Source organism: Nanorana parkeri, unplaced genomic scaffold (assembly GCF_000935625.1).
Source record: "Nanorana parkeri isolate BGI_ZX_2015 unplaced genomic scaffold, ASM93562v1 scaffold3080, whole genome shotgun sequence".
NCBI classification, from domain to species: domain Eukaryota; kingdom Metazoa; phylum Chordata; class Amphibia; order Anura; family Dicroglossidae; genus Nanorana; species Nanorana parkeri.
Window position 1 is genome coordinate 62,951 of NW_017309348.1, and position 13,018 is coordinate 75,968.

Consider the following 13,018-nt stretch of genomic DNA (forward strand, 5'->3'; position numbering starts at 1 on the left):
CATTTTCATATGTAGGCGCACACAATGAAAGTAAATAGGTATGTATATGCATGCACCTAGGGGTGGGGTGTTTTCACATTTTTTTGGTGTTTTTTTATAGGCTATTTTTATTTTGTATAACTTTATTGATATCACATAGGAGCCTAATAGCCCATCAATTGTTCTAACTTTGTTATTTAAAAAAGCAATTTGTAAGAAATCTCCCCAACAGTACACAGACAGCAAAAAATAATTCAGAGGGGTGGTAACCCTTCCTTATTATAACCAAAACCTAAAATAATGATTGAAACATTTTACCAAAGACTCTCCAGTCCCTTTTGTCCTTGATGGAGCAAGTGTAGTATCATGTGTTATGTTAATGAGGAGAGACAACTCCCATCCATTTTCAATGAAGGTTCCCTCCTATTGTCCTCTCTCCATTAGAATGTTAATGAACTTGTCCCGGCTGTCATTAGGGCGGAGAGCTGAAACAAAGAACAGCTGAGACTACCCAATTACAATGTAAACATTCCTTTTGTGAAGTAGATCTCACCTTTTCAGCCAATGGAGATCCAGCACATGTAGGTGAATGGTGGTGAAATGAATATAAGGTGAGGCTGGGCTCAGTAAGTTCCAAGATCTGTTGGCCAAGAGAACAAGGAGCTTCTATAGGACCCAATTCTACATTATATCGGGTAGGTGCACTCTGTGTGATTGTGCTCTTTATAATTTAGATTTTTCTATGAACATTGATCTGAGAGATATTGTGGTTGCAAGTAGAATATATCTCAGTGTTCTTCATACATGGTTTAGCTATTCAAATAAAATCCAGGCAGCAGATTATGCCAGTTAGCAAAATTATAATCTTGAAACATTGCCTCTCAGAATATTTACATAGTTTGGCATTAATCTTTTAGTTTTTTTTATAAAATCCAGTCCACAAATTTCTCATTGCAATTTTGGAAGGATTGCAGATTTCTGTCACATGACTCTGAGATACATATAACAAGTATATTATAAATACATTTTAAGCATAGTTATAAGCAAACCATTTTTCAGTTTGGAAATAGTGGAGAAGGATTAAAACTCCTGTTGGGATTTTACTGTTTTGTTAGAGGGATTTCCCCTTGCTTACCTTTAACCTTGTCCAGGTGAAAACCTTTAAACCAGACAAGAAGGAACTCTCTAACAGCAATACAGTAAGAAGTATACATTTGGTTTTTTTTTGTTAAACAGGGAAATGCTTTGTTTTGGTGTCTTTATCCTTGTTATAGATTTCCCCTCACTTCCTTTCTGTTGAAACCGTTGTCACCAGAATAGAAAATGAGGGAAAATAACTCCCTTTTTTCACAGTATAACCGAGGAGAAGTTCTAAATCTCTTCCCGCTCTATCCAAAACTAAAGAAACATTTTGACTTGCTATACACTTTAAGATGTCTGATTTTTCTTAATTTAATATAAAAACACCTCTTTTAGGATTTGGTCAACAAAGATATCGTTTTGTGTGTCGTTTAACTGCTTCACTACCGCCTAACATAAATGGTGGCTTTCCAAGATAATGGCTGCTGGACCTTACTATTAAACAGCTGGTGATGGCTGTTCACATGGCTGTTCGCATGGCTATAGAGGTTTCATTTATTTTGGGAATAGTACTATTGAATTAGTAAACCTCAATGCTACACCGGTCCCCAGTACTGGAGACACAGAGTCCAGTAAAATGTATGAACTAGAAAAATGAAAGGTTCTGTGATGGAGCTCAGTTAGTGCATGTACTTCTTACCACCTATAATGACCATCTGGCTTGCCTGAAAAGTTTAGCCAGACAAACCCCTGTAAAAAAAACCCTGAATTCTAACCATAATGGCACAAAGCATTGAGGAATGATCAAAGTCTTGCTTTTTTAGAAGCACCACTGCTATCTGACACTAAGTAGTGATGCAGAAGTAGGAAATATAAATTTGAAATAATTTCCATTGTCATATACAACCAGCATCCGGAGCTCTGGACTTTTTCACAAGTTGAGTTTTCAAAGCTCTACTCGGCTCCTTTGTGGAAATACAGCTGTTGTTTACACAACTCAGCAGCTCAAGCTCACCTTTGCACACATGAGGGAATCAGAAAAGTGAATCCTCTCCTTTTCTTCACATAGCTCCATCTGAGTTTTCAATAAGAGACAGGAAGTGTTTAAAATGAAAACACTTGTACTAAAAGAGGACCTGGATAAAATAGGGGAGTGGGCAACTTTGTGGCAGATGAGGTTCAATGTCGATAAATGCAAAGTTATGCACTTTGGGATAAATAACAAGCAAATGGGTTATACAATTATGGGTATGCCGCTAGGGAAGTCTGAAATGGAGAAAGATTTGGGGGTCATTGTAGACCATAAACTAAATAATAGATTACAGTGCCAGGTTGCTGTAAGTAAAGCTAGTAGAATCCTGTCCTGCATCAAGAAGGGAATGTTTTGCAGGGATAAGTCTATAATTTTGCCACTTTACACTTCACTGGTTCGGCCCCACCAAGAGTATGCGGTGCAGTTTTGGGCACCGGTACACAGAAAGGATGTCCTTGAGCTGGAGGGAGTCCAGCGGAGGGCAACCAAACTCATCAAAGGGATGGAGGACCAGAGCTATGAGACACGGCTACAAAATTAAAATATGTTCACGCTGGAAGTAAGGAGATTAAGTGGGGACATGATTTTCATGTACAAAATGTTCCATAGTCATAGCGACATTAGCAACAAACTCTTTAAGATTAATTCGGTAACAAAGACTAGAGGCCACCACCTGAAACTGGTAGAAAAAAAATTCAAACACAAGGGGCGAAGGGGGTTCTTCTCAGTTCGAGGGGTTAGGGTCTGGAACTCACTGCCACAAGCAGTGATTTCAGCTAACAGTGTGGAATCGTTCAAGAAGCTTTTGGACGATTTCCTGAGAAAAGGTAATATACAGGGGTACAGGTACTACCAATAACGAGATGACTCCATACTCACACACACACACACACACACAATAGGTTGGACTTGATGGACATATGTCTTTATTCAACCTCAAATACTATGTAACTATGTAAAATATCTTTAGAAAGTCCATAATGTGTTAAAAGTCAAGGCCATGGAGTTGTCTATTGCTACTTTTATATAAATAATCTGTGTAATTAAGGCTTCCATAAAGTGAAGTCATTTATACAGACACAGCCCCATCTACAGAGTTTTACTATTGTCACTGGACTCCTCAAGAGAAATGGTTGTATTATGCCGCCATTCCTGTTTGGAGGCTTGGCGTCACAGATACTTCATTGAGTGCAGTAAAATGATTCTCCACTCAGAGAAGACAAACCTGTATTCAGTTATTGATGTTTATATTTCCTGTGTATTCAATGAACAAATAAATAATCGTCTGAACTGCAAACTATCTGAAGACATTCAATTCTGATGTTAAACACCAAAATGTGTAAAGTTCTTGATTTTGTCTTTATCTGTTGTCAATATCCTGTAACTTCTATAATAATGAATTTCTATTTTTTTTAGGGATCCACCTTAATTCTTGAATATTGTATTGAAGCAGTCTGATAACAAAGTACAGCTAAGTTGGCGTTCTTCAGCACATGATGGATCCCAGGGGAGACAAGTTATATGAGTTCTCAGAGTGTGAGCACAGTTTAATTTCAAAGTCATTTCTAACAGTTCACCAGAAAATTCACGATGAAGAGAAACCATTTGAAAATTCACATTTTACTCAACACCAGAGGAGTCACACCGGAGAGAAGATATTTGAGTGCTCAGAATGTGACAAGTGTTTCACAAAAAAGAATAAACTTACCAGACATCAGATGATACACACTGGAGAGAAACCATTTAAATGTTCAGAATGTGACAAGTGCTTCTCACTTAAACATAATCTTACTCAACACCAGATGATACACACTGGAGAGAAGCCATTCAAATGCTCAGAATGTAACAAGTGCTTCTCACTTAGGCATCATCTTACTGAACACCAGAGGACTCACGCTGGAGAGAAGCCATTCAAATGCTCAGAATGTGACAAGTGCTACGCAAGAAAGAGACAGCTTACTGAACACCAGAAGATACACACTGGAGAGAAGCCATTTCAATGTTCAGAATGTCAAATGTGCTTCACACAAAAGGGAAGTCTTGCTACTCACCAGTGGATTCACACTGGAAGGAAACAATTTAAATGTTCAGAATGTGACAAGAGCTTCACACGAAAGCAAAGTCTTACTGAACACCTGAAAATTCACACTGGAGAGAAGACATATGAGTGCTCAGAATGTGACAAGTGTTTCACAAATAAGACAACACTTATTCGACACAAAAAGATTCACACTGGGGAAAAGCCATATACATGTTCAGAATGTGACAAGTGCTTCACACAAAAGGGACATCTTACTAGTCACCAGAGGGCTCATACTGGAGAGAAACCATTTAAATGTTCAGAATGTGGAAAGTGCTTCACATGGAAGGAAAGTCTTATTTATCATCAGAGGATCCACACAGGAGAGGAACCATACAGGTGTTCAGAATGTGACAAATGTTTCGCCTGCAAATCTGAGCTTAGGGTTCACTGGAGGACTCACACTGGAGAGAAACCATTTCAATGTTCAGAATGTGACAAATGTTTCACCACCAAATCTGAACTTAGGGTTCACTGGAGGACTCACACTGGAGAGAAACCATTTCAATGTTCAGAATGTGACAAGTGCTTCTTACTTAGTCATCATCTTACTCAACACCAGAGGACTCACACTGGAGAGAAACCATTTCAATGTTTAGAATGTGACAAGAGCTTCAGACAAACAAATAGTCTTATTCGGCACCAGAAGATCCACAATAGAGAAAAAGCTGTTTCAATGCTTTGAATACGAGAAACAAAACAAAAAAGTGAGTTGATCGGAAAGGCGTCAGCTCAAAGTGCAGTTAATGAAGAGGGTCGGAGAGTCAAAGGATAGTACAAAATTGTAAATTTATTGTTTAAAAAAAAACTAATTGGACATACTATGTGTACCAGTTGAACCACCACCATTATTCCTCTAAAAAATGGTTATTGCAACAACCCATTCACTCATGAGACACAAACATACACTCTAAGGACGAGCTGATCAGCGTAATATATGAAGCCGGATTATTCTCAAAGATATTTGAGGGAACAGCGCTTAGACAGTATTTGTAAATTCAATATGATTCAGCGAATTTGCCTCATACAAAAAATAGCCAATATAAAAGTAGAAGAGGGTTCCCTTCTAGTGGGTCTGGATGTAGAATCCCTATATACGTCCATACCACATGGTTGGGGATTATTAGCAGTTAAACATCATCTGGAATCTCTCTTCCCCAACTCTGCATCACAAAATGAGTTTATTCTTGACCTCTTGGACTTTGCTTTGAACAACAATTATTTTCAGTTTGCAGGTACTCACTACAGACAAATTAGAGGTACCTCTATGGGTGCCCCATGGGCCCCTGCATATGCATGCATTCATCTAGGTATGTGGGAAAATGACAATGTCTACCCACACAAGCTGTTTATGCTATATGCCAAGTCATGGTATAGATCAGGGGCGCCCACTATTTTTCGTCTGGAGATCTACTTTTCAAATGACGAGCTCATTGAGATCTACCAACGAAAAAAACCTGCATTCAGGGGCGGGAGGGGGCGTGGCGGTCCATTGAGGTCAATGGCACCGCAGCCAGGCTTCACAGGCAGGCCCCTCGCCTGCATTAGTGCCTGTGTTCCAGTCCAGTGCGATCCGCAAAAATGCTGCGAGCACTATTTTTGCAGATCGCACTGGACCGGAATGAAGGCACTAACGTGCCTGCGTTCCGAGTGCGGGCGATCGCACTGTGGTCAATGCCATTGACTTCAATACAGCCCCACACCCCCTCCCGCACCTGAACGCAGGGAGTCGGCCGGCTTACATTCCAGTGCGCCCTACAGGTCCCGGCGTCCTGTCCTCCCGTGGTGCTCGTGTGGCCGACGTTGCACATGGGGTGTCCTGCACCTTTCCATCTGCAGCGTCTGACACATTCAGCCGGCAGCCGCACGAACACCACGGGAGCATAGCTGTAGCCAGCTCCTTTTGTACCTGAGGCAAGAAAAACACAACATTTTTTTAAAATGTATTTTTTACTATAGCATTAGTTCTGTCACAGCAGCTCCGTCCTCCAGCCGCCGCTCGCCCCTCCGATGGCCAATTTTCATCGGATCCCCACTGCCACAGACCCTACAAGTGGGGGACAGCAGTGGGGATCCATAGAGTCTCTCATCCCTGCATGGAGCAGCTCTCAGGATGAGAGACTCCAGATGCCGGCGGCTGGCAGCAGCGGTGCCGTTGGGGGGGGGCGCCAGGTATTTTCGTTAATAGCGGTTATCAGCGGCTTGTGAGCCACTGATGACAGCTATTATTTTGAAGGGGACAGTCTGCTGAACAGTTCTGCTATAAGCTCATGGTCGCTGAAGCGACCATGAGCTTATAGCAGGACTGTAAAAACCACCGACGTAAGGCATACTGAGCTGGCCAGCCGGGAACATTTTTGTTCCGCCGTATGCCTTACGTCGGTGGCAGCGAAAGGGTTAATGCATCATGGTTTTTGAATGGGAGGTTCTCAACCTCTGTAACCTCAGGGCCCACATTTGGGCCCTGAGGTTACAGAATGCAAGGTAGGTGCGATTGCATGGTACTATGTGATTAACGCACTGTACTAGTGTGAATGGGCTCTCAAAAACACTGGCAGACATAATCTTACACAGACACACACTCATACACATACATGCACACTCCCAAAATTTTTGTATTTTAAAAAAAACTATTTTTAAGATCCACCCAGCCTCCCTACCTTATGAGAACTGGAGTGGATCCCCAGTCTGGGGTCCTGTGTGCTGCTATGTTGTGACAGAGCTCCATCCATATGTGCATTATTTATACAGCTCCCTTGGATGCCCTGTAGAGGTGCCCGGAGCCAGAATGTGATATCACTCCAGTCCAGGCACCTCTAATGGTGTACCAGAGGGAGCAGTAAGCAATTTGCATATGGAACTCCCTCGCAGCCATACCCCCAGCCCACCCCACCTCAAGCTGACACTCAGCGCCGGGCAGCATATGTTAAATGGCTGCATGGCACGAGAACTGACAGTGCTGCGCTAGGTGGAGGCAGAAGAGCCTCTCACCTAGAAAAGCGGAAGGCATGCGGAGACCCACTGAACACGCGCTCGCGTCCCACCAGTTGAGAACTAAGGATCTGTTGCCCTGCTAGTTTCTATAGAAAGTTGTTTTTAGGATTATTGTAGATTATACTTTTGTGTCACCATTTTGTTTATTTATGATAGTAATTTACCAATTTACAACGTTTTTAAATGCACCACCAGAGTGTAACGCTTCACATAAACATTAGACTGTGTCCTACCATGCAGCATCTAAAAAGTTAACAAAACCTCATTATACAAATATGTAGGTTGTCATTAGGCTAGCTTGTATGTGTGCTCATATAGTGGACTCTCTAGGGCAGGGGTGCCCATTAGGTCAGCCAAGAGAGAGATTGAGGAGAACCATCAAGAGAGAGAGAGTGAGGAGAGCCAACCAGGAGAGAGTGAGGAGAAACGCATAGAGAGAGCGAGGAGAGCCAACCAGGAGAGAGTGAGGAGAAATGCAGAGAGAGCGAGGAGAGTCAATGGGAGAGAGAATGTAGTAAGCAACAATGAAGCCCATTTTTTTTCCCTTGGTAGATCTTATTGAGCTTGTCATTTGAAAAGTAGATCTTAACACAAAAAATTGTGGGCACCCCTGCTCTAGGGGGAAGCAGTAGTGACCGGCTGGTAACATCCATTCTTGCTGCTCAACTTTCCTTTAGGTAAACTCAGCCAGGGTGTCTTAGCCAGAATTGACTACAAAAACACAAACACTTCATGAACGGTCCAATGATCCTTTTCTAGTTTCTGTAGGTAATAAAGTTATCTTGAATCACTGTGTTTGCTGTTCATGAATGATGTGGAAAATCTCAGGAATACACCAAGCTTGTTGAGTAGAGCCTAACCAAAAAAACTTTCTTTTGGGTAATTTTATTAAGCAATGAATGACAGTATGCGAATATAATGGGAGAATCCAGAACTGAGCTGTACGGAACTGAGGCATTATTATTATTATTATTATACAGGATTTATATAGCACCAATAGTTTGCACAGCGCTTTACAATATAATGAAGACATTACAATCACAATACAATTCAAGACAAGATGGTAAGGAAAGGCTCTGACCCCGAGGGCTTACAATCTAAAAGGGAGGGGGAAGTGATACATGAGGAGGTAGCTATGCGGGGATGATTGTTTGAGAAAGTGATGGTTGAGTGGTTCGGTTGAGGTGGGATAGGCTTCCCTGAAGAGATGAGTCTTAAGGGATCGCCTAAAGGGAGTCAGTGTGGGAGGTAGACGGACAGGTTGGGGTAGAGAGTTCCATAGGATGGGAGAGACTCTAATGAAGTCCTGGAGGCGAGCATGGGAGGAGTTGATGCAGGAGCTGGAAAGCAGGAGGTCTTGGGATGAGCGGAGGGGACGGTTAGGGTAATACTTTGAGACCAGGTTTGAGATATAGCCGGGGGCAGAGTTGTGGATGGCTTTGTAAGTGGTTGTTAATATTTTGAATTTTATCCTTTGGCAAATGGAAGCCAGTGCAGGGATTGGCAGATGCGGGTGGGGGATGGAAGCCAGTGCAGGGATTGACAGATGCGGGTGGGGGATGGAAGCCAGTAAAGGGATTGACAGAGGGGGGTTGCAGACACTGAGCGGTTGGTCAGGTGAATGAGTCCAGCAGCAGCATTCATGATAGACTGAAGGGGGGATATCCTGTGTAGTGAAAGGCCAATGAGGAGGGAGTTGCAATAGTCCAGACGAGAGATAACAAGGGAGTGGATGAGTAGTTTTGCGGTTTCCTTGCTGAGGAAGGGGCGTATTTTGGAGATGTTACCAAGGTGAAGGCGGCAGGATTTGGATAGTGATTGGACCTAGGACTTGGCATGGGGGGAGGGCTGGATGGTTGTGTTAACAATCTCAAGGGAATAGTTGGGGGAAGGTGCATGTTAGAATTTTAGACACTTATATTTTACAAGTGTCTTGAGGTGATTGTATAAGAAACTTGCTGAAACGGCCAGTTAGTCCAAAAATAAGTGTGACTTTATTTAGCTCTATAAAGTCATCAAACAACACTGAAATGTTCAAAAGCATACAAAAATAGGTATATAGATAATAGTCCAATATCAAATGAATAAAGGAAAAGTATTTGTAAAATGTAGCAAAGTATGTAAAATAGTGATGTTTGTCTTCGTGTGATGAGATTGTATCTGTATATGTGTATATCTTGTAGTTCTTTGTAAGAGCGCGTGTGTGTGTGAGTCTGAGTCTGAGTGAGTGTCTTGTACATGCTTTGTCCTGCATGTGTGTGAGTGACCCTTAAGGAAGGCCCTGCCCCCTCGTGTATCCTGAACTCAATGGATATAGCACAGCCATTGTATTCACTAGGGATGTCCCGATGCCACTTTTTCAGGCCCAAGTACAAGTACATCCCCTCATGTACTTGCCGATACAGGGTTTCCAGACATAATTGTCGGGATCCGCTTCAGCTGCGGCGTCTCAGTATACCGCGAGCTGTAGCTCTACATTAATCCTACATTACCTAAAACATAACCAAAAAAAGCTTTGTTACAGAACTAGAGCTACAAAATTCTAGTTTTAATATTAGCTTAAATACTTTTTAAAAAATCTACAACAAAAAAAAAAGAAGAAAAATGTTTTACTCCATAGATGTGGATGAGATAGTGGGTTCCATGTTTAACATGCAGATTTAAACAAATAATTAAGACTTGCTTCCTGTACATGTGGCTAACTGATCCCTTGCATGTAGGAATTCACACAGATTATATGGTCTGCAGGGAATAGTGCATGACTAACCAAGCACAGCCTCTGTTATGAGCTGCAAGGGGATTCTTATTATCTCTTTCTCTCGGAGTGTGCATAAATCAGCTTGGATTTATTCTGCCTATCAGTCAGTTTGATAAAACTGCCTTTGTGTTTGTGTACCATAGGTAATGCTATAGTCTAAGATAAATAATGTGCCATTGCATTAGGATTGCCATTAGGATGTTTTTTTTTCTTACTTACCTCACCGAGCGTCGCGTCACTGCCGTCGCGTCACTGCTGCTCCGGTGGGCGGCGCTCCGAGCGGGGTCATCTGGCAGTCTCCGGCCACCAATTAGGACCCGGAGACTGCCAGATGACCCCGCTCAGAGCGCCGAGAAAAAAAACATAGCGCAAACTTCGGCGCTAGGCATCGGGGCATTTTGACAAGTACTTGTCAAAATGCCTTGTATCGGGCCCGAATCCGATGCTAGCATCGGTATTGGGAAATCCCTAAAGCATCGGTATCGGGGCATCCCTAGTATTCACGTACAAACATCTGTTACCTGTCCATCATTGAATATAAACATATATAGATTGACAGTTAAGATCCCAAGAAATATTACAATAAACAGTATATAGCTTACATAGAAGTATCAATTACATATGCAGCCTAATTACCCATCCTCATGGAAAAGTGACCTAGGACCTTTCTTGACCTTTTCCATGACCTTTCTAAACTTCTCAGGCTCAAGAGGAGTAGACACATCTGGAGGCAATCAACAACAAAAGCTCTCTGTCACACGTGAAAAAGCAAGCGACATTCAAAACAAGCAAACTTATTATTTTCTAAAATAAAAACGAACACACTCCAAGTGGCAAGAAATGGCAGCGGCATTTTTTATTAGAGGTAAGTCTGCCCGGATATTATTATGACCAATCCTGTTAGGATAGAGCACAACGAGCGGGAAAACAGCAGAAGAAGAAACAAAAAAAGGAGGGAAAAGAGAACAAAATGGTCGCTGCATTTCCATGAGGGGGAAATCACTAGGTCGTTTATTCCCCTGACATTTAACTTGGAATATTTAGGCCTATTTGAATAAATGAAGTATATAACTATTTATCATATTGTTCATGATAATAATGATATTAAAGATTTAACAGTGCACGGGCGGGAGGAAATATCATGAGCTCAGTTTTTGAAAGCTTGGTTCTTAAGAAGTGTTGCGACATCCAGACGGATATGTCAGTTAGTAGATTAGTGATACACAAGGACACTGAGGGGGTGAGTTGCGGAGTAGAGGCATGTGAAGAGAAGGAGGTGGAAGCAAGGTGGAAGCATGGACATTGCCAGGGTGAGGCCAGGCCAGTGGTGGTACTACTACCATAGCAACCCATGCGGGCGCTATGGGGCCAACGACAGAGGCCGGTCAGGGGCAGGGTTATAATCCTCCCAGGTCTCGGCATAGACACATACACTATATTTTTATAGTGAACTGGAGCGGCATAACCATCAGTCTCCGAAACCCCAGACTTTGCAGGTGGAGATAGCTGAATGGGTGGAGTCAGACTCCTGTTGCCTTCTCTGGATTGGTCAGTGAGAGGAGTGGGTGTGGTTTGGAAGGAAGACCGTAACGTGGCGCCGCTGTGAATGGCGGGACGTCAGGGACATCGAGGAAGGAACAGCGGAGGGGAGAAAATGTGATGGGCCTGTTGTTGTATGGTGCTATGACAAGACTGCCCAGGTGTCTGCTGGCTATTATAATCAACAGACACCTGGGAAATCTTGTATGCTAAATGCCGAGTCATTCGTTGCTGTGCCTGTCATTGTCTAGCAGTACTGTCCCTGCTCTCTGTCCCAAAAGTCTTGCTCACACCAAAACTCTGCGTTCCATAGCCGTTGCTGCTGGAACACACTGTATCGCACACAAAACTCCCCCCTGATCTCTGGGGCGGGAGGGGTCATGATGGCATATTAAATTCAATGGCATGCAGCCACGCCCCCTGCCCGCAGTGTGGTCACCCAAAACCACCCAACAATGCCTGTGTTCTGGTCCAGTGCGATCACCAAAAAATATTGCTGGCAGTATTTTTTGCGATCGCACTGGACCGGAATACAGGCATTGTTTTTCCACATGTTCAGGTGCGGGCGATCACACTGTGGATGGGGGATGTAGCTGCACTGTCATTGTCTTCAATGCACCGTCACGCCCCCTCCTGCCCAAGAATGCATGTGCGACACAGTGCGTTCCAGCAGCTACCGGTCTGGAACGCACTGTAACTGGTGTGAATAAGCCCTAAAACCCTTTTATACCTGGACATACGTTGCTGTAATTATCTTCCATTTACACTGTGGCTCCTCTGACTGCTGTAATCTTAATGGCTTGTTTACCCCCTTGCCCGGAATGCAAGGGATGGCATACACAAAGTCTCCTTGCGTTCTGGGGTGGGAGGGGGCGTGGCAGTGCCATTCATGTTATTGGTTGCACCAGAACGCACGGTAATACAACACCTTGCATTCAAATGCGGTGCAATCACAAAAAATTGTGCATGTTTTAGATTTCTAAGGACCGGCTGTGTGTGTAGCTGACTGCTGGGTGAGTCACTGTGCTGCCAGGCTTCCGAGGTCCACAAGTAGGGAGGGAGGAAAGGACTCCTCTGCTGTGTGGAGAGGATCATGGTGGCAGCAGGCACTGGCGGAACTACCAGGGTCGCAGCATGGGGGGTGCTGGTAATATACTGCTGACTTTTATTATAATGTATTGCTGGGACTTGTAGTCCCACATAGCTGGTGGTATTCTGCATTGGTTTATGATGATTATACAGCAATGCAGAATAGCTCCAACTATGCAGGACTACAAGTCCGAGCAATGCATTGCATTATTAAGTAGGGCTACATCAGAGCCAATACTGGGCTTTTTCACAAGTGCTTATACTCGTGAAAATGGCACCTTTTCAGACTGGGCTAGTGTAATGAGCGAAATGTGTGCAGCAAGTTAACAAGAATTACAATTTAATCCTGTCACGCGTTTGTTACAAGTTAACCTTGCTATCTGGGTTTATACTGATCACTGATACCGATCACTTACATTGATCACTGTGTAGACATTGAGCGTGGAAGGCTGAACTGACTTGTGCT

At 43.1% G+C, this 13,018-nt stretch overlaps 1 pseudogene; it reads left to right on the forward strand.

The window, feature by feature from the left end:
• The window catches only part of LOC108802744, a 29,856-nt pseudogene extending 24,999 nt beyond the window's left edge, over positions 1 to 4,857 (forward strand).
• Positions 4,858 to 13,018: the final 8,161 nt, after the last annotated feature.